Source organism: Bufo bufo, chromosome 1, assembly GCF_905171765.1.
Source record: "Bufo bufo chromosome 1, aBufBuf1.1, whole genome shotgun sequence".
In the NCBI taxonomy this organism is placed as follows: Eukaryota; Metazoa; Chordata; class Amphibia; order Anura; family Bufonidae; genus Bufo; species Bufo bufo.
The window spans coordinates 148600711-148621120 of NC_053389.1; positions in this window are offsets into that span (position 1 = coordinate 148600711).

Genomic DNA, 20410 nt, shown 5'->3' on the forward strand with positions numbered 1-20410 from the left:
CTGCTTCCTTAGCCTATACACCAACACTAGCGTGAATGACTCTGCCTGTGAAAAGTGGAAGAGAAAATACCCCCTGGTAGTAAAAACCCCCAAACCAGGTGTAGGCATAACCATATACCCCGGTAAGTACACCTATTACTTCAACCCTGGCAGTCAGAGATTCTTGGGCAACTTCACAGAGGGATACTGCTCATCCTACAAGCAACCTGTCCACTGAAACACAGAATCAGAGGGTATCTTTGGGGGATATCTATTAGATCTGTGGAGACGGTAAAATAAGAACTGGGCTAGAAGGCAATTGGTCTGGTGAATGCGCCCTAGCAAAAGCCATAATGCCCCTTCACATACTAGAAGATGACCCCACAGTTAGAGGGTATACTCAAAAAACCTATTTAGGGAGGTCAAAAAGGGAGGCCTCCCCACAGGGGAGCTTTGACCCACATGTGTATATAGACGCAATCGGTGTCCCAAGGGGGGTCCCCAACGAGTTTAAGGCCAGAGATCAGATGGCAGCTGGATTTGAATCCCTACTCCCAATAGTGACAATCAACAAGAACGTCAACTGGATAAACCACATATATTATAATCAGCAAAGATTTGTAAACTACACCCGTGATGCCCTAAAAGGAATTGCAGAACAGTTAGAGGCTACTTCTGCTGTGGCCTTTCAGAACAGGATAGCCCTAGATATGATCCTAGCTGAGACTGGGGGCGTTTGTAAAATGATTGGGGAAACTTGCTGCACCTACATCCCAGATAATACTGGCCCCAAAGGGAAGGTAACTGAAGCAATAAAAAAAGCTTACTAACCTCTCGGAGGAATTAAAACGCAACTCAGGGATAACAGACCCATGGGATGAATACTTTGGATGGTTCAAAAATTGAAAACCCTTCCTCACCCAGATAGGTATGGTTATAGTCTTGATGCTAGTATTAATGTCAGTAGTGTTATGTTGCATTGTACCCTGTGTCTGAAAAATGTGAAAAAATTGTGACCAACTACTGAACAGCCCATCATGCTGCTAATTGGTGAAGAAGAAATGGAAACCACAGAATTCAACACAAGTTCCCCCACCAATTACGATGTTGTACTGAGATAGGGAAAGATGAATCCCAGGGTACTATCATAAGTCCGATTAACCGGGAGTCTACCCAAAAGGGGTAGGTTGTCGCCACTGTGGGTGAAGAGGATTGCAAATGGTATTCCCAGGGGTTCACTAGGCAGGGAAAGTTCTACAATCAAGAATCCAAGGGGGGACTGTTATGGAATAGAATGGACACTTGCTTCTCACTTACAAAATGGTGTCTGTCCGAGAGACAACCCCCAGTATGCATTCTATGATTGAAACTATTTGCAGCAAAGACTTGAAACTGTCAGGAATTCCTCTGAGTCTATCAAACATATGCCTTAAACTTATTTCCTGTTTACATTCCTTCTTGCTAAAAGACCAATCATGTGAACCCACTCCTCCCACTAATATGGAGGGTATATAATGTGAAGCTCCTACCTAATAAATTAGAGTTATGCTTTGACCTTATCTAGTGTCAGTGTTATTTCTCTCGCCGTGCATGCACTTATCTATCTATCTAATATGGAGCAGTGTATCAACCTACCTGACCATTGATCAGAAACAGAACACTAATAAGGTTCAGAAGGGAAGTGTTCTCAATAAGAATCTAAACACAAGAACAAGGGGGCACAATCTGAAATTACCTGGGGGTAAGATCAAGAGCAATGTCAGGAAATATTATTTTACAGAAAGGGTGGTTGAAGCTTGGAACAAACTTCTAGGAGTTGTGGTTGGGAAATCTACAGTAAGAGAATTTAAACATGCCTAGGATAAACACACGTCTATCCTAAGATAGAAAGAAGTAATATAAGGCGGACCAGATGTACCAGGTGGTCTTTTTCTGCTGGCACATGTTTCTATGTTTCTCTAATTAGTGCTCTCCTTGCTCTCCTTTCTCTAATTAGTGCTCTCCACAACTTTATCCCTGACCTGGCCGGTGTGTTCCTTGGTTTTCATGATGCTGTTTGATCACATTCTTTACAGCCTATGTTGAGCACTTCCTGTTGAAGCTTCCAACCAAACCCATGATTAACTTCGCATTTCTCTGCAGCAGCTCAAGCCCTGTCCTTAACAACACCTAGCTAGTTTATAGCTCCTCCCTCCCAGCTAGTTACATAGACACTTCCCTATCACTGTCACGTCCTGGACATAACATCACAGGAAATAAGAGCATGGACAGGATCATGAGACCACAGCTGTCACGCTTCAGTGTGGGAGGGAAACACCACACTGAGCATAAGAGGGAAGGGGGGGGGGACAGGGAATCAGGCCTGAGAACTAGGGAGGGAAGATGGACACCTCCTAGTAAAACCCTAACCAAAATTCTGACTGATTACCAGTATGAACAGACCCCAAAGGTAGGTGTGTTCATACGCAGGAATACCTAGAGTCCTATCTAGCCCGACGAGACTACCTGTTCCTCCCAAAGGATGGACAAACAGGAGTCTCCTTCAGGTCTAATACAAACAATAGGGAAATGCAACACACAGAACCCAAACAAAATACAAAAAGGGAAAGGCAAGACTTAACTTCAAAGGGGCTATGGAAGCACCAGGAACTCCGCCGAGATCCAAACACCAGCTATTCACAACTGAAACTGAAGCTATAAACTGCACAGCATTGTGGGAGAAGCAACAATAAATAAGGAAGGTTAAAATTACCACATTAGTAACATCTGAGGCAAGGGGTGTGGCCATTACCAGAAACAACACAGATGCCTATTGATCCACAAGAAAAACCTGTCAGATCAAACCATGTGTTGCCAGTCTTACTGATCTCCTGCCACCTTTGGCGGGAACGTCCGTGATAACAGCCAAGAACAGAAGATAGGAGCAATAAAGGTAAAATAAATACACAGAAAAATTACAGCTCCCTTTAAAAATGGCTATTTCACAAGATGTTGATGCAAACCTGAAAACCAGTTTTAAGACACAGGAGATTCTCCTTATGGCCTTGGTGCTCTGCAAAACCCCTGAATTCCCATAGTACAGAATAAAGATTTCTTTAAAACTGCACAGAACTTTCAGCTCTGACCAGCTACTAATTCAAGCAGACACGTGAGCAACATAGTCTAGCTCAGTGTTTCTCAACCAGTGTGCCTCCAGCTGTTGCAAAACTACACCTCCCAGCATGCCCGCACAGCCAAAGGCTGTCCGGGCATGCTGGGAGTTGTAGTTTTGCAACAGCTGGAGGCACACTGGTTGGGAAACACTGAGCTAGCTGTCCATTGCTCCTAAGAAATGTACTGACAGCTTTAAAGGAAACCTGTCAGCGGCAGTATAATGCCCTCTCATCGGACTCATCTGCCTTTCGGAGCTGTCACGCGATGCAAGGTTCAGCCTGTCAGAACTGTAGAGGTAATGAAAACTAGCCCAGCAAGGGCAGTGTTCTGCTTCGCGTTATTGAACTGTTGTATAACACTAGTCAGACAGCTTAACAATAATTCAGAAGTCAAGAAACGTGAGACATCAGATCTGTATGTATTCTTTTTTCTGAATAACTTTGTAAAACTACAACATAAACATAAAACATATGTGTCAATACATTAAACATAATACAGCAGCCTCACTCCATCAGTGAGAGTACTCACAGACAATTCCATCATAAGTCCAGGAATAGATCAAGAGCTCCTCTGCCTGCAGCCTGCTAGATCCAGGAGCAGTCATGAAATGGAGGAAATACAGTTCCAGGTTAAAGGTTACTGCCTCCTGTAAAGTTCTGGCAAAGTAGTAACTAACTGACCACTAGATGGTAGCAACGTCAAACATAACATTGCAGTATAATCTTTTCAGCACATTACATACATTTACTAAGCACAAAATGGGCAGAACACTCCCTGTCTGGCATAATTTATTATGTCACTACCTAAATAACTACTGCTATAAAAGTGCTTAAAGTCTCATGGGTCAAGTGAGCAGTTTTGGTTTGTAGCAACATAGCATCCAAGATTCGCCTGGCAATACCTATAAGTCTCTCCCAGACACCACCCATGTGTGAGGAGTGTGGAGGATTTAAGACCCATGTACATCCTCTGTCTTGGAGAAAGTCTTGCAATTGTGATTCGCTGGCACAAATGTTAAAGTTCCTTGCAGGCTCCTACAAAGTTTGTTCCTCTGTCAGAACGGAGCAGTTTTGCTGGGCCACGAATTGAGAAGAATCTCCGCAAGGCATTAATAAAGCTTGATGTTGACATGGTTTCAAGTAGCTCTATGTGTACAGCTCGGATGGACAAACAAGTGAAAAGGACTGCCCATCGTTTACTGTCTGCGCTGCCTCCTCTAGTGCGACGGGTTAAAACAGACCACGGACCAAATACATCTAAGCCCACATTGGTGAAAGGTGGTTGAGCAATTACTCTGTCCTCTTGTCCAGCTTGTGCACCAATGTGGGAAAGTTCATCGATTTTTTCCTCCAGAAGAGCGTATAAACCCTCCCCTATTTTGTTAAGGACACCACCGACATGCTGAGACGGCTGAATGGGATCCATGTTGATCCGGATGTGGTCCTTGTCACATGTGACATCGAATCTCTATACACGTCTATATACCATGACCAGGGAGTGCGGGCATCCAGATCCTTTTTGACTATGTCAGATTATGATAACAGTTTGATCGAATTCATTCTGACATTGCTAGTATTTATGCTTACGCATAACTATTTTTTATTTAAGGACCGCCTCTTCCTACAGCTCCAGGGGACAGCTATGGGGGCATCTTGTGCCCCCTCATATGCCAACCTGTTCCTGGGGCTGTGGGAGAGAGAGATTGTCCAGGACACACCTGGATATGATGCCGCACTCCTATGGTCTAGGTATATAGACGATGTGTTTTTTCTATGGCAGGACACCATTCCAGCCTTGGAAAACTTTTTGGCCTGTCTCAACCATAACACACGTAACATCAGACTCACCTGGAAATACAGTCTCACTAATGTTGAATTTCTGGATATAATGATTATCAAGGGGCCTGACGGATATTTGTCCACTGATCTTTTTAGGAAGTCCACTGCCGTCAATGCCCTTCTCCACGCCTCCTCTGCTCACCACCCGAATACGATACAAGCAATACCCACAGGGCAGTTTTTAAGAACTCGCAGGATCTGCTCCAGTGAGAAGCAGTTCGAACAACAAGCAGGTGCTTTGACACAGCGATTCCTCGAAAGAGGTTATCAATATAATACCATACAGCGGGGCTACGAAAGAGCCAAAAAAACATCTAGAGACTCCTTGTTGGTGAGTAGAGCTCAGAAAAGGGACAACCGAGACACATGTGTGAGATTTATTACCCCCTTCAATACGAAATGGAGGTATATTCAGAACATTCTGAGGAGACACTGGTCGGTGTTGCACACAGATGGTGATCTGGCGGTATGCCTCCCTGCATACCCCCAGATCACTTGGAGGCGGTCACGCAATTTGCGTGACATCCTCACGAAGAGTCATTACGTCCCTACACCTAGGGGAGGTATCTTCGGCAGCAAGGGACCCAAGTGGGGGTCCTTTTCCTGCGGATCGTGTGCCGCCTGCAGATATATGATTCGTTCTACCGCCTTCAGTGACTCCTCAGGCCGTAAAGATTTTAAGATTGTACACAACATAAATTGTAACACTGAGGCTGTGATATATCTGATCACATGCCCATGTAATCTTTTTTATGTTGGTATGACAAAGAGAGCCCTGAAGATACGGGTTCTTGAACATGTTTGTAAAATCCGAGCAGCTGCGGAAACACCTGAGAGGGACTGGGAGTCACTGCAGGCGGTTCCACGACATTTTCGTAGGTTCCACGGGTCCGATCCAGGGGGGTTGACGGTGAAGGGTATTGACCGTATCCATCTAGGGTCTAGAGGCGGTAATATTAAAGTGGCTCTACTCCGTAGAGAGACTAGGTGGATTGTCAACCTAGATACCGTCACTCCGTACGGCCTTAATGAATCTAACAGTTTTTCTTCCTTTCTATGAATATTGCGCGAATTTTATCTGTAGGGTATATTTTCTTTTTGTTTTATCGTATTTCATTTTCTATAATATTGTTGTTTCTTTCTTTTTGAGATTATATCATTCATTTCTGTGTGGAATTGGTGATGATGGACAGAGTAACCTACTGGGATGACATGGTCGCCACAAGAGAGGACATTCGTCTAGATCTCCTAGCAACACAATTATATCATATTACTTTGAGTGTATATATTTGGTGGGGCATTCCACTGGGCACCGATATTTCATGTGTTGTAAACCTCTCTGACATACCTTGTTAGTGAGACCCTGTGTCCTGTCATTCCCATCGGTGTGGAGATTTTTTAGATATTTTATGTGTTCCGTGCCACAGGGGTGGGGTTGGTTCGATCGTAGCCCTTCTTGTGGGGTTGTGAGTGCCCGGGTCGACCCCGCATACGGCCTTCCTGCCGTCGGTGGTGCCGCCTCGGCCACTCGCACCCCACACCTGTTATTGTCCACTCTGCGACTCCTGCGGTTCCCTGGTTTTTGGGGGTTGGGGGTGTCTCGGCTGACCCCGCCGGCGGCTTTTTGCCGCCGGTGGTGTCACCCCGGTCACCCCTTCCCTATCAGGACTTTGAGGATTTTTTTAATCATCCATGTTGGGTTGTAGGTTGGGTGTGCCCAGTGTGGCCCCGCGGGCTGCCTTTTGCTGCCCGGGGTGCCGCCCTTGTCGCCCCCGCCCTCGGCCCGTACCATGGAGGGCAACTATGTCTTAGGGTCCTCATTATGTGGCTCTCAATATAACATTATCTTTGTCTATTAATTCAATGGGACAATTCCTTTCATCTGTATGAATTGTTGCTTTATTATGTCCAATGTTTTAGGCCTACATGCCCTTATGGTCCTCTTATTTTATATACATGTATCCGTTCTTTATTGGAGCGATTGTATTATCACGTATATTTTAGATTGAGATCGAGAGTGCATTGTATTATGGGCCAATTACGGGCCAGACTACACTATTACAAGCATGAGAACTGCCAACTGTATGCCTTTTGGATTATGGATAATAATGGCCACTTGTACACTATTGATAGCATTTCTTCACATATATGATGTTCTTATAGGAAAATTATTCACTTCTTATTCACTATGTATCTAGATCAATTATATGATCGTTATAATGGTATTGCGGTTCCAATTACATGGACCCCCAATACATCACGTTTTTTACTGATATGTCACCGTGCGGGCAGGTCACGGAGTTATGCTATGGTTAGCCACTCCGATGGGTCCATTTATATGGACCCCTAATATATCACTTTTTAATTCTATTTGTCACTGTGTGGGCAGGTCGTGTAATTATGCTATATTTCGCTATATCCATGATCATGCCATCACCTTATACTATATATTTCTTATTCTGTATTTGTGCTCGGATCGGCTCATGCTGAGAGGGTACCCTACCTAAGCCTATACTCCACCCCCCCAACTTAGAAGCAGCAGAGTTATGCCGGAACTGCTTATCGAAGGGTAGCCTAAAGGGGGCTACCCCAATGATGAGACCTGAAAGAAGGGAGGGCTCCTGGGTGGGTTGAAATCGTTCGAACCGACAAGTGGGGGGAGGAGGGCCAGGTTTAAATAGTGAACGCCCCGCCTCCCCTCACACAAATACGGCACTCTTAATTGCCTACCACTTGTGCTCGGATCGGCTCATGCTGAGAGGGTACCCTACCTAAGCCTATACTCCACCCCCCCAACCTAGAAGCAGCAGAGTTATGCCGGAACTGCTTATCGAAGGGTAGCCTAAAGGGGCCAAAAGAACCATGCATAGGAGTTTGAAAACTAGATAACAGAAACTACAGACCAAAACTCGAAAGCCAATGATATTTCGTATAAGGATCCGGGATATTACGCATGGAACACGTGGAACTGCGACGACCCAAATGTTTGATGACATGTACTGGCACCTTATGCATGGACGCCGCTGCTGCCGTGCCCATGCGGAAGGAATGTCCTGTGATCCAGCGAGGACCGACCCCTGAACCTGTCAACTAACCTGAAGGTACGTAAGAAAGGCCGCGGTGGTTAGCCGGGCATTGCCTAGTTCGAGTACGGGAGAACATGCCGCTTGGACTAAATACTACGCAGCCAAGCCTTCAAGGCCTGCCCGGACACCATCTGCTGTCCGTGGGAAAGTATCTGACCGCCACTGATTGCCCCGGCCGTGACGTCTTGGACGAGGCCAAGGTGAGGACATAGATGGACCCGCGCCGGATGAGCTGACCTTTCCGCAAGCACCCAGCCAGCGTATTGGTGCCCATGAGCTCGCCTGACCTGAGGAATCCATGGAAAGCCAGGTACAAGGCTGTTTCTACCAGAGCGCTAACCTGCGGCCCGAACGGTTTGCCCCTGCAGTTTGCCTGTCACGGCCTGAACAAGCTACCGGTAAATGGCTGACGCCCATGTCGTTTCACAACAGACATCTTGCGCAAACCCTTCAACGCCGCTTTGATCGGGTGGGCGGAGAAGAGTGACGGTAGGTCCGGATGTAGCCTGTACCAATGGTGCTGAATACCTGCCATGTATAGTTAACAATGCTATAGGACAGGTTTAATTGAGAGTGGCAAAAACCCCGACAAAGCCCAATAGGTGAGTGATAGGTCCCCGGCCAGCAGCCGGGTAGGTGTTCTCATATCTCTGAAACAGGCGCCACGCTGTCTTGTAAGCCCTCAGAGTGTTACTGGCCAAGGAATTGGCCATCAGTCTCTTAGCTATGGTGAGATGGGAGACTAGTCCCAGCGCAGCTGGGCCTGGTGAGGAATTATTATTATTATTTTATTAATTTTTTACCAACATGCGTGAGAGACTCTAATGGCGGAGTCCTGTGTGTAAACCTAAAGCGGAGAAGCCATGCGCGAGAGACTAATGGAGCCATGCGTGAGAGACTAATGGCGGAGTCATATGTGTAAAACTAAAACGGAGAAGCTCTGCGTGAGGGACTCTAATGGCGGAGTCATATGTGTAACCTAAAACGGAGAAGCCATGCGTGCGAGACTCTAATGGCGGAGTCATATGTGTAAACCTAAAACGGAGTAGCCATGCGTGAGAGATTCTAATGGCGGAGTCATATGTGCCAACCTAAAACGGAGAAGCCAGGCGTGAGAGACTCTAATGGCGGAGTCATATGTGTAAACCTAAAACGGAGAAGCCATGCGTGAGAGACTCTAATGGCGGAGTCATATGTGTAACCTAAAACGGGGAAGCCATGCGTGAGACTCTAATGGCGGAGACATATGTGTGAACCTAAACGGAGAAGCCATGCGTGAGAGACTCTAATGGCGGAGTCATATGTGTAAAACTAAAACGGAGAAGCTCTGCGTGAGGGACTCTAATGGCGGAGTCATATGTGTAAAACTAAAACGGAGAAGCCATGCGTGCGAGACTCTAATGGCGGAGTCATATGTGTAACCTAAAACGGAGAAGCCATGCGTGAGAGACTCTAATGGCGGAGTCATATGTGTAAACCTAAAACGGAGAAGCCAGGCGTGAGAGACTCTAATGGCGGAGTCATATGTGTAAACCTAAAACGGAGAAGCCATGCGTGAGAGACTCTAATGGCGGAGTCATATGTGCCAACCTAAAACGGAGAAGCCAGGCGTGAGAGACTAATGGCGGAGTCGTATGTGTAAAACTCACACGGAGAAGCCATGCGTGAGAGACTCTAATGGCGGAGTCATATGTGTAACCTAAAACGGAGAAGCCATGCGTGAGAGATTCTAATGGCAGATCTGTAAGTGTAAACCTAAAACGGAATAGCCATGCATGAGAGACTCTAATGGCGGATCCGTATGTGTAAAACTAACACGGAGAAGCCATGCGTGAGAGACTCAAAAATGTATTTTTTTTATTTTTTATTTATTTATTTATTTTTTGACTATCAACCACTTAAGCAGCTCCCGTATGGGCACAGCTCTGAGTACGAGCATGAAGAGCATGGTATAACGCAGATCACCTGCACGGACTAACTAACATCTTATGCCTAAATAACCCCCTTGGAACCTTATGTACGGCCGGCAGCAGGAAGCCAGCCACCGCCTATGATCTGCTCCCCCTGACCGAGCCTAGTACTCCTTCCCCTGATCCCTGCCTACCTAACAGCACGGCGGCCCGTGCCAGACTTTATTGAAGATGAGGAGCCTTACCCCCCAGCCGCGTGGGGAGCTCACGCTGCTCCCTGGCAGAATGCACCAGTGCGGGGGAGCCCCCCTCCTCAGCTAGGGCCGACCCACCGCCGGCTGGACACTCGTACCACGTGGGGAGCAGCGCCACTCCCTGGCAATGTGCACCGGATCAGAGGGAGCCCTTCCTTTACCGTGGGCCCCGGCCCCCGCTGGTTTGAAGAGTGTGCCGCGTGAGGAGCCGCACAGCTCCCTGGCATTGTGTGCCGGTGCGGGAGTGCCCCCCCTCACCTAGGGGCTGGTTATTGTGACTGGAACCCGCTGGGAGACTGAAGCCTAACTGGACCTACCTGTGACCGTGAAGGCTGACCTCCCAGGCCGTGGCTGACCCACGTGCGTAGTCGTGACGCAACTACCCGTAGATGCCCACCCAGTGCCTGTAGTTAACGGGAGTGCGACCGAGTCTGTGGATGTGACCGACTACCCCCTGTAGTCGTGAGGGGACCCTACATCGAGTAGCGGTAACGGACCATCGCCTGTAGATGTGGTAGTATTACCTCATGAGTCTGTTGACATGAGACTAATGCCTGCAGTCGTGGCTGGTCTTAATAATGAGTCTGTAGTCGTAACGGATTTGTGCCTGCAGTCGTGGCAGGGCTTTAGAGCGGGTCTGTAGTCGTGACAGACTGATGCCTGCAGTCGTGGCAGGACTTTATAACGAGTCTGTAGTCGTGACAGACTGATGCCTGCAGTCGTGGCAGGGCTTTAGAGCGGGTCTGTAGTCGTGACAGACTGATGCCTGCAGTCGTGGCAGGGCTTTATAACGGGTCTGTAGTCGTGACAGACTGATGCCTGCAGTCGTGGCAGGACTTTATAACGAGTCTGTAGTCGTGACAGACTGATGCCTGCAGTCGTGGCAGGGCTTTATAACGGGTCTGTAGTCGTGACAGACTGTTGCCTGCAGTCGTGGCAGGGCTTTAGAGCGGGTCTGTAGTCGTGACAGACTGATGCCTGCAGTCGTGGCAGGGCTTTATAAGGAGTCTGTAGTCGTGACAGACCTGGCAAAGCAACATTCCTATCTATACCATTATACAGTCATGTGAAAAAATTAGGACACCCTTTGAAAGCATGTGGTTTTTTGTAACATTTTTAATAAATGGTTATTTCATCTCCGTTTCAACAATACAGAGAGATTAAAGTAATCCAACTAAACAAAGAAAACTGAAGAAAAGTCTTTTCAAGATCTTCTGTAAATGTCATTCTACAAAAATGCCTATTCTAACTGAGGAAAAAGATAGGACACCCTCACATGTATTCCCTCTTAAATTGGCTCAGATCTCACACAGGTATATCACACCAGGTGCACATAATTAGTAGATCGTTACTCTGCATGTTGAATGAGGCTTGCCCTATTTAAACCTCAGACATTTAGTTTGGTGTGCTCCTGACTGTTGAAGTGAGAGTGAGCACCATGGTGAGAGCAAAAGAGCTGTCAGAGGACTTCAGAAAAAAGATTGTAGCAGCCTATGAGTCTGGGAAGGGATTTAAAAAGATCTCAAAAGATTTTGAAATCAGCCATTCCACTGTCCGGAAGATAGTCTACAAGTGGAGGGCTTTCAAAACAACTGCCAACATGCCCAGGACTGGTCGCCCCAGCAAGTTCACCCCAAGAGCAGACCGCAAGATGCTAAAAGAGGTATCCAAAAACCCTAAAGTGTCATCTCGAGAACTACAGCAGGCTCTGGCTACTGTTGATGTAGAAGTACATGCCTCTACAATCAGAAAGAGACTGTACAAGTTTAACTTGCATGGGAGGTGTGCAAGGAGGAAACCTTTGCTTTCCAAGAGAAACATCGAGGCCAGACTGACATTTGCCAGCGATAAAGTTGACAAAGACCAGGACTTCTGGAATAATGTTCTTTGGACAGATGAGTCCAAAATTGAATTATTTGGACACAACAGCAGAGGACATGTTTGGCGTAAACCAAACACAGCATTCCAAGAAAAGAACCTCATACCAACTGTGAAGCATGGAGGTGGAAGTGTCATGGTTTGGGGCTGCTTTGCTGCAGCAGGACCTGGTCAGCTCACCATCATAGAATCCACGATGAATTCTACTGTGTATCAGAAGGTGCTTGAAGAACATGTGAGACCATCAGTTAGAAAATTAAAGCTGAAGCGGAACTGGACCATGCAACATGACAATGACCCAAAACATACTAGTAAATCAACCAAAGATTGGCTGAAAAAGAAGAAATGGAGAGTCCTGGAATGGCCAAGTCAAAGTCCAGATTTGAATCCCATTGAGATGCTGAGGGGTGACTTGAAAAGGGCTGTACGTGCAAGAAACCCCTCAAACATCTCACAGCTGAAAAAGTTCTGCATTGAGGAGTGGGGTAAAATTTCCTCAGACCGATGTCGAAGACTGGTAGATGGCTACAAGAACCGTCTCACTGCAGTTATTTCAGCCAAAGGAGGTAACACTCGCTATTAGGGGCAAGGGTGTCCTATCTTTTTCCTCAGTTAGAATAGGCATTTTTGTAGAATGACATTTACAGAAGATCTTGAAAAGACTTTTCTTCAGTTTTCTTTGTTTAGTCGGATTACTTTAATCTCTCTGTATTGTTGAAACGGAGATGAAATAACCATTTATTAAAAATGTTACAAAAAACCACATGCTTTCAAAGGGTGTCCTAATTTTTTCACAAGACTGTATATATATATATATAAATAATTTTTTTTTTTTTTTTTTTACCCCCACCAAAGGCCACGACTGTAGGCGCCACCCTGTAAGAGATGCGCCAGAGGCCTGGACATAATAGTCCACCATCCCCCGTCCCCCAAGCCTATGCAGGAGAAAAGAGGGGGTTGGCCCCCGCATGCACCACCCCTGACTCACCTGGCGGCCATGACAGCCACGAACCCCACAGTATCGTAAGTTAGCCCACCACCTGTGGACCTGAATAACCAAGGACAGACGTGTGAGTGAGCGCACGCCGGCTGGGCGACCCTTCACTCATGCAACCGCTCCCTAGCTAACCACCGGATTATTGTGACTGCGCCCGAACCAACCCCCTGACTGACCGTATGGGCTTACGGGTGGCCCAGCTGCGTGCGCAAAGTGACGTGGCCAGCCCCCCTCCTTGAAGCCCTCTTTATATTTGATCCTTGAACATATTCCAAATTTATTTAAAAAAAATTTTTTATTTTTTTATTTTTTTTATTTTTTTTATACTCCTGCCTTAGTACCTAGCCACTGTGCCTGAGCAGAGGAGCCCTGCACCAGGACTGCAGTACCAGTATGGGCCTGTAGGTGTCGCCCTCTATCAGTCAGGACCTGCTGGAGCGCAGCAAGCCAGTGATTCCCTTCTAGGTTAGAATTAACCATTGAAATCCTAACTTGTTATACAGTGCACATGTCTGAGTATCTGCTTATCTCGTCTTGCCTGAGTTTGGCGCAGTAAAGAAGACGAGTTTATTCTGCAGCGGATTCCTAGACATGACTGAAAGTCACATAAGCATGTCCACCTTCACTGCCTCGCTAATTGTAATTACCAGGAGAACGTGCATCAGGATCGGCTGTGAGGGATTTGCGCTCCGCCATGTGGAACATTGCATCCCGTGCCCACCGCTATCGACTATTTGTACAGGGAAAGCCGCGGCGTATTAATCGCCTATAGGTTTCGGCTTCCGCCCCCTGATCCTGCAGCTGGACCTCCGCTTACTGATTGCAGCTAATGAATAGATCCCTGTGTGAGCGGACGGCGTTTTCCTCTACGGTGGAACGAATGTTTATGTTCTGATAAGGGAGTGAGTGATATATAACGCTGCGTCGTGGAGCCGACGGCCGGCGTGACCGATGCTCAGGGTATGCGAGCGGACGTCGGGACCCGTCGCTGCTGAGCCACAGGTGAGGGGTGCCCGCCTGGGGGACGCTGCATGTGGGAGCGGGGGTGCTTAGCGCAGGGCCTGGAGCGGATCGGGGTGCCTGTCTCGGGGTGCCGGAAGCGATCAGGAGTGCGGGCAGTCTCCAGCGCAGCTGGGGACCGGCGGCACGCTCGGCAGCCCCACATGTTATACATAGCGAGACGGGTGTGCAAGTCACCCTGCCTACCTAATCACCGTAGCGACGAGCCCGACGCAGCCGATCCCCCGATCCTCCAGTGACGCACGCCCTTCTCTGGCACCAACCCACAAGCCGATTCGAAATCGTTCGAACCGACAAGTGGGGGGAGCAGGGCCAGGTTTAATTAGTGAACCCCCCGCCTCCCCTCACACAAATACGGCACTCTTAATTGCCTACCACATATCATTTTTATGCATTTTTTCGTTTACATCACATAGTCACTGGCGGTTTTCTTTTTAGCACAGCGGTGCCTGTGGGTGTAGGACCCTGTGTGGATATAGCGGGTGTGCGCCTGTGGCAGTACTATATCTATTGTGCGACTTTTAGCTTCATCCCTAGGCCCTAATCTTAGCCGTTGTTTGCGGTTCACCTGCGTTCCACGGGGGTCGCGGGGCGCGCATGCGCTGGGCGACGCCATCTCGACGCGCTCCATGACGTCTGTCAGCGCCGCGCATGCGCGGTGTGCAGATGGGGACGCGCTCAGAGATGGCGCCGCGTATCATGGTGCTTCCCGCGCCCGTTTGTGTGGTCCGCAGGTGTGCCGCATGCAGGTAATTCTTTTCCATTGTCCCACCCCCACCATATGCTCTATATATACCCTGCTCATCTAGCATTCAGTACCTCCTGACGAAGCCGCTGAGGTGAAACGCGCGTCGAGGTCTCGCGCTCAGGGCCTGTCATTCATCCCACCACCATGTCTTCAGGTACGTCCCGCTATTAGCACGGTTCCATGCTGCGTGCAGGGCACCCTCGTATGTATCCACACTGGGGCCTCTGTACTTAGGCGCACGTTTGCTATTGTTATTTCAGCCTGTGATCTACATTCATTGTATTATTTTTTATTGGCTGATTGTGGTGCCTACATCATTTCCGTGCTTGCCAGCTACGGCTCTGGGTTTACCATAATTGGTCTGTGGTACTCTGCATACTACACCCGTATTGGGTCTGTAGTACTCTGCATACTACACCCGTATTGGGGAGACCTTTCATATGTGATATCTATCTGGCTATCCCAGAGTCTTAGCTCTATCTTTGGGTCATACCATTCTGCGCCACACATTGCGCAGTTTCATGGTGGTGTTTTTGATGCTGCTGGCCTTGTGCTTCTCCGTGTACTGTATAACATCCCGTTGTTCTCCAGATTTTTTTATATTTTATAATAAATGATATTTTGTGATACTATATTCCACTTGTTTGGTTTTTAGTTTACTCTTGTAGCTCTGTCATCTTTTGACTTTGTAATCTTCCTCGCAGCTTGCGACAGATGACACATTTGTGTATAACAGCTTATACCAAGTGTTTGCCACCAAGAATCCAGAAATCTGTGGATCTAATTGCACCCTCTGTGATGTGTCGCCCTTGGTGAACTACTTGTTCATGATAGTACCTAACAAGCAGTGTCGCAATGTGGTGATCATAAGGTATAATGACAGGCTGTTTCTCTTCCTCTGAAAGTTCAGCAAGAGACAAACGTCCACATACTCTCAACAACCCATTTTTGTCTAAAAAGGGGCTAAGCTTCCCAAGACGGCTTTGTTTTGGGAATGTCTTGTTTTTTGATGCAGTCAATTTCCTTCTGGAAATGTTTGTTTTGAACAGAAGAGATTATAACAGACTTTGCCTGAGCAAGTTCTTCTAGATTGACTTGTTCATGTGAACTTTCCCACCTTCTGACCTGATTGCTACTGGTTTCCCTCCGGAAGGTTTTAGCGACATGGATGAGTCTGGCTAGGGTTTTAACTAATATCTTCCAGCAAGAAAATCTATCAAAGAAATGTGAGTGAAGTGTGGCTTCAGAAGCTTTGGTACTGAAACTTGTAATTTCCGATCTGATTTCAGGGTCAGCTTCAGGCTCTATGAGTGGATAAACATTAGCAGTGTCTATCTTCTCACAGTGGGGTTGGTACAGAAAGTATGGACCTGAGAACCATATAGAGTTCTGAGGGCATGCTGCTTGAGTAGGCCTAGTGGCATAATCTGCAGGGTTTTGCTCTGTAGATATACACTCACCTAAAGAATTATTAGGAACACCTGTTTTATTTCTCATTAATGCAATTATCTAGTCAACCAATCACATGGCAGTTGCTTCAATGCATTTAGGGGTGTGGTCCTGGTCAAGAAAATCTCCTGAACTCCAAACTGAATGTCAGAATGGGAAAGAAAGGTGATTTAAGCAATTTTGAGCGTGGCATGGTTGTTGGTGCCAGACAGGCCGGTCTGAGTATTTCACAATCTGCTCAGTTACTGGGATTTTCACGCACAACCATTTCTAGGGTTTACAAAGAATGGTGTGAAAAGGGAAAAACATCTAGTATGCGGCAGTCCTGTGGGCAAAAATGCCTTGTGGATGCTAGAGGTCAGAGGAGAATGGACTGATTCAAGCTGATAGAAGAGCAACGTTGACTGAAATAACCACTCGTTACAACCGAGGTATGCAGCAAAGCATTTGTGAAGCCACAACACGCACAACCTTGAGGCAGATGGGCTACAACAGCAGAAGACCCCACCGGGTACCACTCATCTCCACTACAAATAGGAAAAAGAGGCTACAATTTGCACGAGCTCACCAAAATTGGACTGTTGAAGACTGGAAAAATGTTGCCTGGTCTGATGAGTCTCGATTTCTGTTGAGACATTAAAATGGTAGAGTCCGAATTTGGCGTAAACAGAATGAGAACATGTATCCATCCTCTGATGGCTACTTCCAGCAGGATAATGCACCATGTCACAAAGCTCGAATAATTTCAAATTGGTTTCTTGAACATGACAATGAGTTCACTGTACTAAAATGGCCCCCACAGTCACCAGATCTCACCCCAATAGAGCATCTTTGGGATGTGGTGGAACAGGAGCTTCGTGCCCTGGATGTGCATCCCTCAAATCTCCATCAACTGCAAGATGCTATCCTATCAATATGAGCCAACATTTCTAAAGAATGCTATCAGCACCTTGTTGAATCAATGCCACGTAGAATTAAGGCAGTTCTGAAGGCAAAAGGGGGTCCAACACCGTATTAGTATGGTGTTCCTAATATTTCTTTAGGTGAGTGTATATAACCACTGATCTGGGTGTATAGATTGCTTGATTCTATTCACTCTGTTGGAGACATACAGATAGAACCTCCTAGTGGTGTTATAAATGTACCCTAGGACAGTCTTGCTATCAGTGAAGAATTTCACAGCATCAAAGTCAGTGTCTAGTTCATCTGTGATTAGCTCAGACATTTCGACTGCAAGTACGGCAGCACACAACTCTAAACGAGGAATCGTGTGGGCTGGTTTAGGGCTTAATTTGGACTTTCCCATGACAAAACCAACATGACACACGTTTTCTGCATCAATTACTTTCAAGTAAGCTACTGCACCTATAGCTGTGGTGGATGCGTCTGAGAAGATGCATAGTTCTTTCCTGCAAGCTGATGATAGAGATACGGGCACATAGCATCTGTCTATCTTTAGGTGCTCTAACGCTTGCAAGGATTCTGTCCATTGAACCCACTCACTTAGTCTCTCCTGTGGAAGCAATGCATCCCATTCACTTTTCCCAGATGACAGTTCACAAACTAAGGCCTTACCTCTTATTGTCACAGGTGATACAAACCCTAGGGGATCATAGAGGCTATTTACGGTGGATAGAATGCCTCTACGTGTAAAAGGCTTTTCCTCTGAGGAAACTCTGAAAACAAAAGTATCTGTTTCTAGATCCCAACTTAGGCCTAGGGTTTTCTGCAGGGGAAGGGTGTCTGTACCTAGGCAAAGATCTTTAAGGTCCTTAGCTCTGTCTGCTACAGGGAAGGCTTCCGTTACTTTTTGGCTGTTGTAAGCGATTTTATGAAGACGCAGGTTGGATTCTGCCAGCATTTGCTTTGCTTTACTGAGGATGGAGATTGCATCTTCAGGTGTGCTAGCTGAAGTGAGTCCATCTACATAGAAATGTCTCAATACAAAATGTTTGGCTTCTTGTCCATAGCACTCTGCATTTTTCTGGGCAGCCTTTTGCATGCAGTATATAGCGACAGCAGGAGAGGGGCTATTGCCAAATACGTGCACTTTCATTCTGTACTTGACAATTTCTTTGTCTATGTCATTGTCTTTGTACCAGAGAAAACTTAGAAAGTCTCTGTGGTCTTCTCTGACAAGAAAGCAATAAAACATTTGTTGCACATCTGCTGTGAAAGCAACGGGCTCTTTTCTAAAGATCATGAGGACACCTAGCAAAGTATTGTTTAGGTCAGGGCCACTCAACAGTACGTCATTTAACCACCTCAGCTCCCCTAGCTTAAACACCCTTAATGACCAGACCACTTTTACAATTCTGCACTACACTACTTTCACGGTTTATTGCTCGGTCATACAACTTACCACCCAAATGAATTTTACCTCCTTTTCTTCTCACTAATAGAGCTTTCATTTGGTGCTATTTCATTGCTGCTGATATTTTTACTTTTTTTGTTATTAATCGAAATTTACTGAAATTTTTGCAAAAAAATGAAATTTTTCACTTTCAGTTGAATTTTTTTTTAAAAAACTACATTTCTATCTAAATTTTTCTCTAAATTTATTGTTCTACATGTCTTTGATAAAAAAAATGTTTGGGTAAAAAAAAAAAATGGTTTGGGTAAAAGTTATAGCGTTTACAAACTATGGTACAAAAATGTGAATTTCCGCATTTTGAAGCAGCTCTGACTTTCTGAGCACCTGTCATGTTTCCTGAGGTTCTACAATGGCCAGACAGTACAAACACCCCACAAATGACCCAATTTCGGAAAGTAGACACCCTAAGGTATTCACTGATGGGCATAGTGAGTTCATGGAAGTTTTTATTTTTTGTCACAAGTTAGCGGAATATGATGATTTTTTATTTTTTTTCTTACAAAGTCTCATATTCCACTAACTTGTGACAAAAAATAAAAACTTCCATGAACTCACTATGGCCATCACAAAGTACCTTGGGGTGTCTTCTTTCCAAAATGGGGTCACTTGTGGGGTATTTATACTGCCCTGGCATTTTAGGGGCCCTAATGTGTGAGAAGAAGTCTGGAATCCAAATGTGTAAAAAATGCCCTGTAAAATCCTAAAAGTACTAGTTGGAATTTGGGCCCCTTTGCCCACCCAGGCTGCAAAAAAGTGTCACACATGTGGTATCGCCGTACTCAGAAGAAGTAGGGCAATGTGTTTTGGGGTGTATTTTTACATATAACCATGCTGGGTGAGAGAAATATCTCTCTAAAAGTCAACTTTTCCCATTTCTTAATACAAAGTTGTCATTATAGAGAGATATTTCTCTCACCCAGCATGGGTATATGTAAAAAAACACCCCAAAACACATTTCCCTTCTTCTCCTGAGTATAGCGATACCACATGTGTGACACTTTTTTGCAGCCTAGGTGCGCAAAGGGGCCCAAATTCCAATGAGTATCTTTTAGGAGGGCATTTGGATTCCAGACTTCTTCTCACGCTTTAGGGCCCCTAAAATGCCAGGGCAGTATAAATACCCCACATGTGACCCCATTTTGGAAAGAAGACACCCCAAGGTATTCCATGAGGGTCATGGCGAGTTCATAGAAGTTTGTTTTTTTGGCACAAGTTAGCGGAAATAGATTTTTTTTTGTTTTTTCTCACAAAGTCTCCCTTTCCGCTAACTTGGGACAAAAAATAAAATTTTACATGAACTCGCCATGCCCCTCACAAAATACCTTGGGGTGTCTTCTTTCCAAAATGGGGTCACATGTGGGGTATTTATACTGCCCTGGCATTTTAGGGGCCCTAAAGCGTGAGAAGTCTGGAAAATAAATGTCTAAAAATTTTTACGCATTTGGATTCCGTGAGGGGTATGGTGAGTTCATGTGAGATTTTATTTTTTGTCACAAGTTAGTGGAATATGAGACTTTGTAAGAAAAAAATAAATAAAAAATAATCAATTTCCGCTAACTTGTGCCAAAAAAAATTCTGAATGGAGCCTTACAGGGGGGTGATCAATGACAGGGGGGTGATCAGGGAGTCTATATGGAGTGATCACCACCCTGTCATTGATCACCCCCCTGTCATTGATCACCCCCCTGTCATTGATCACCCCCCTGTAAGGCTCCATTCAGAGG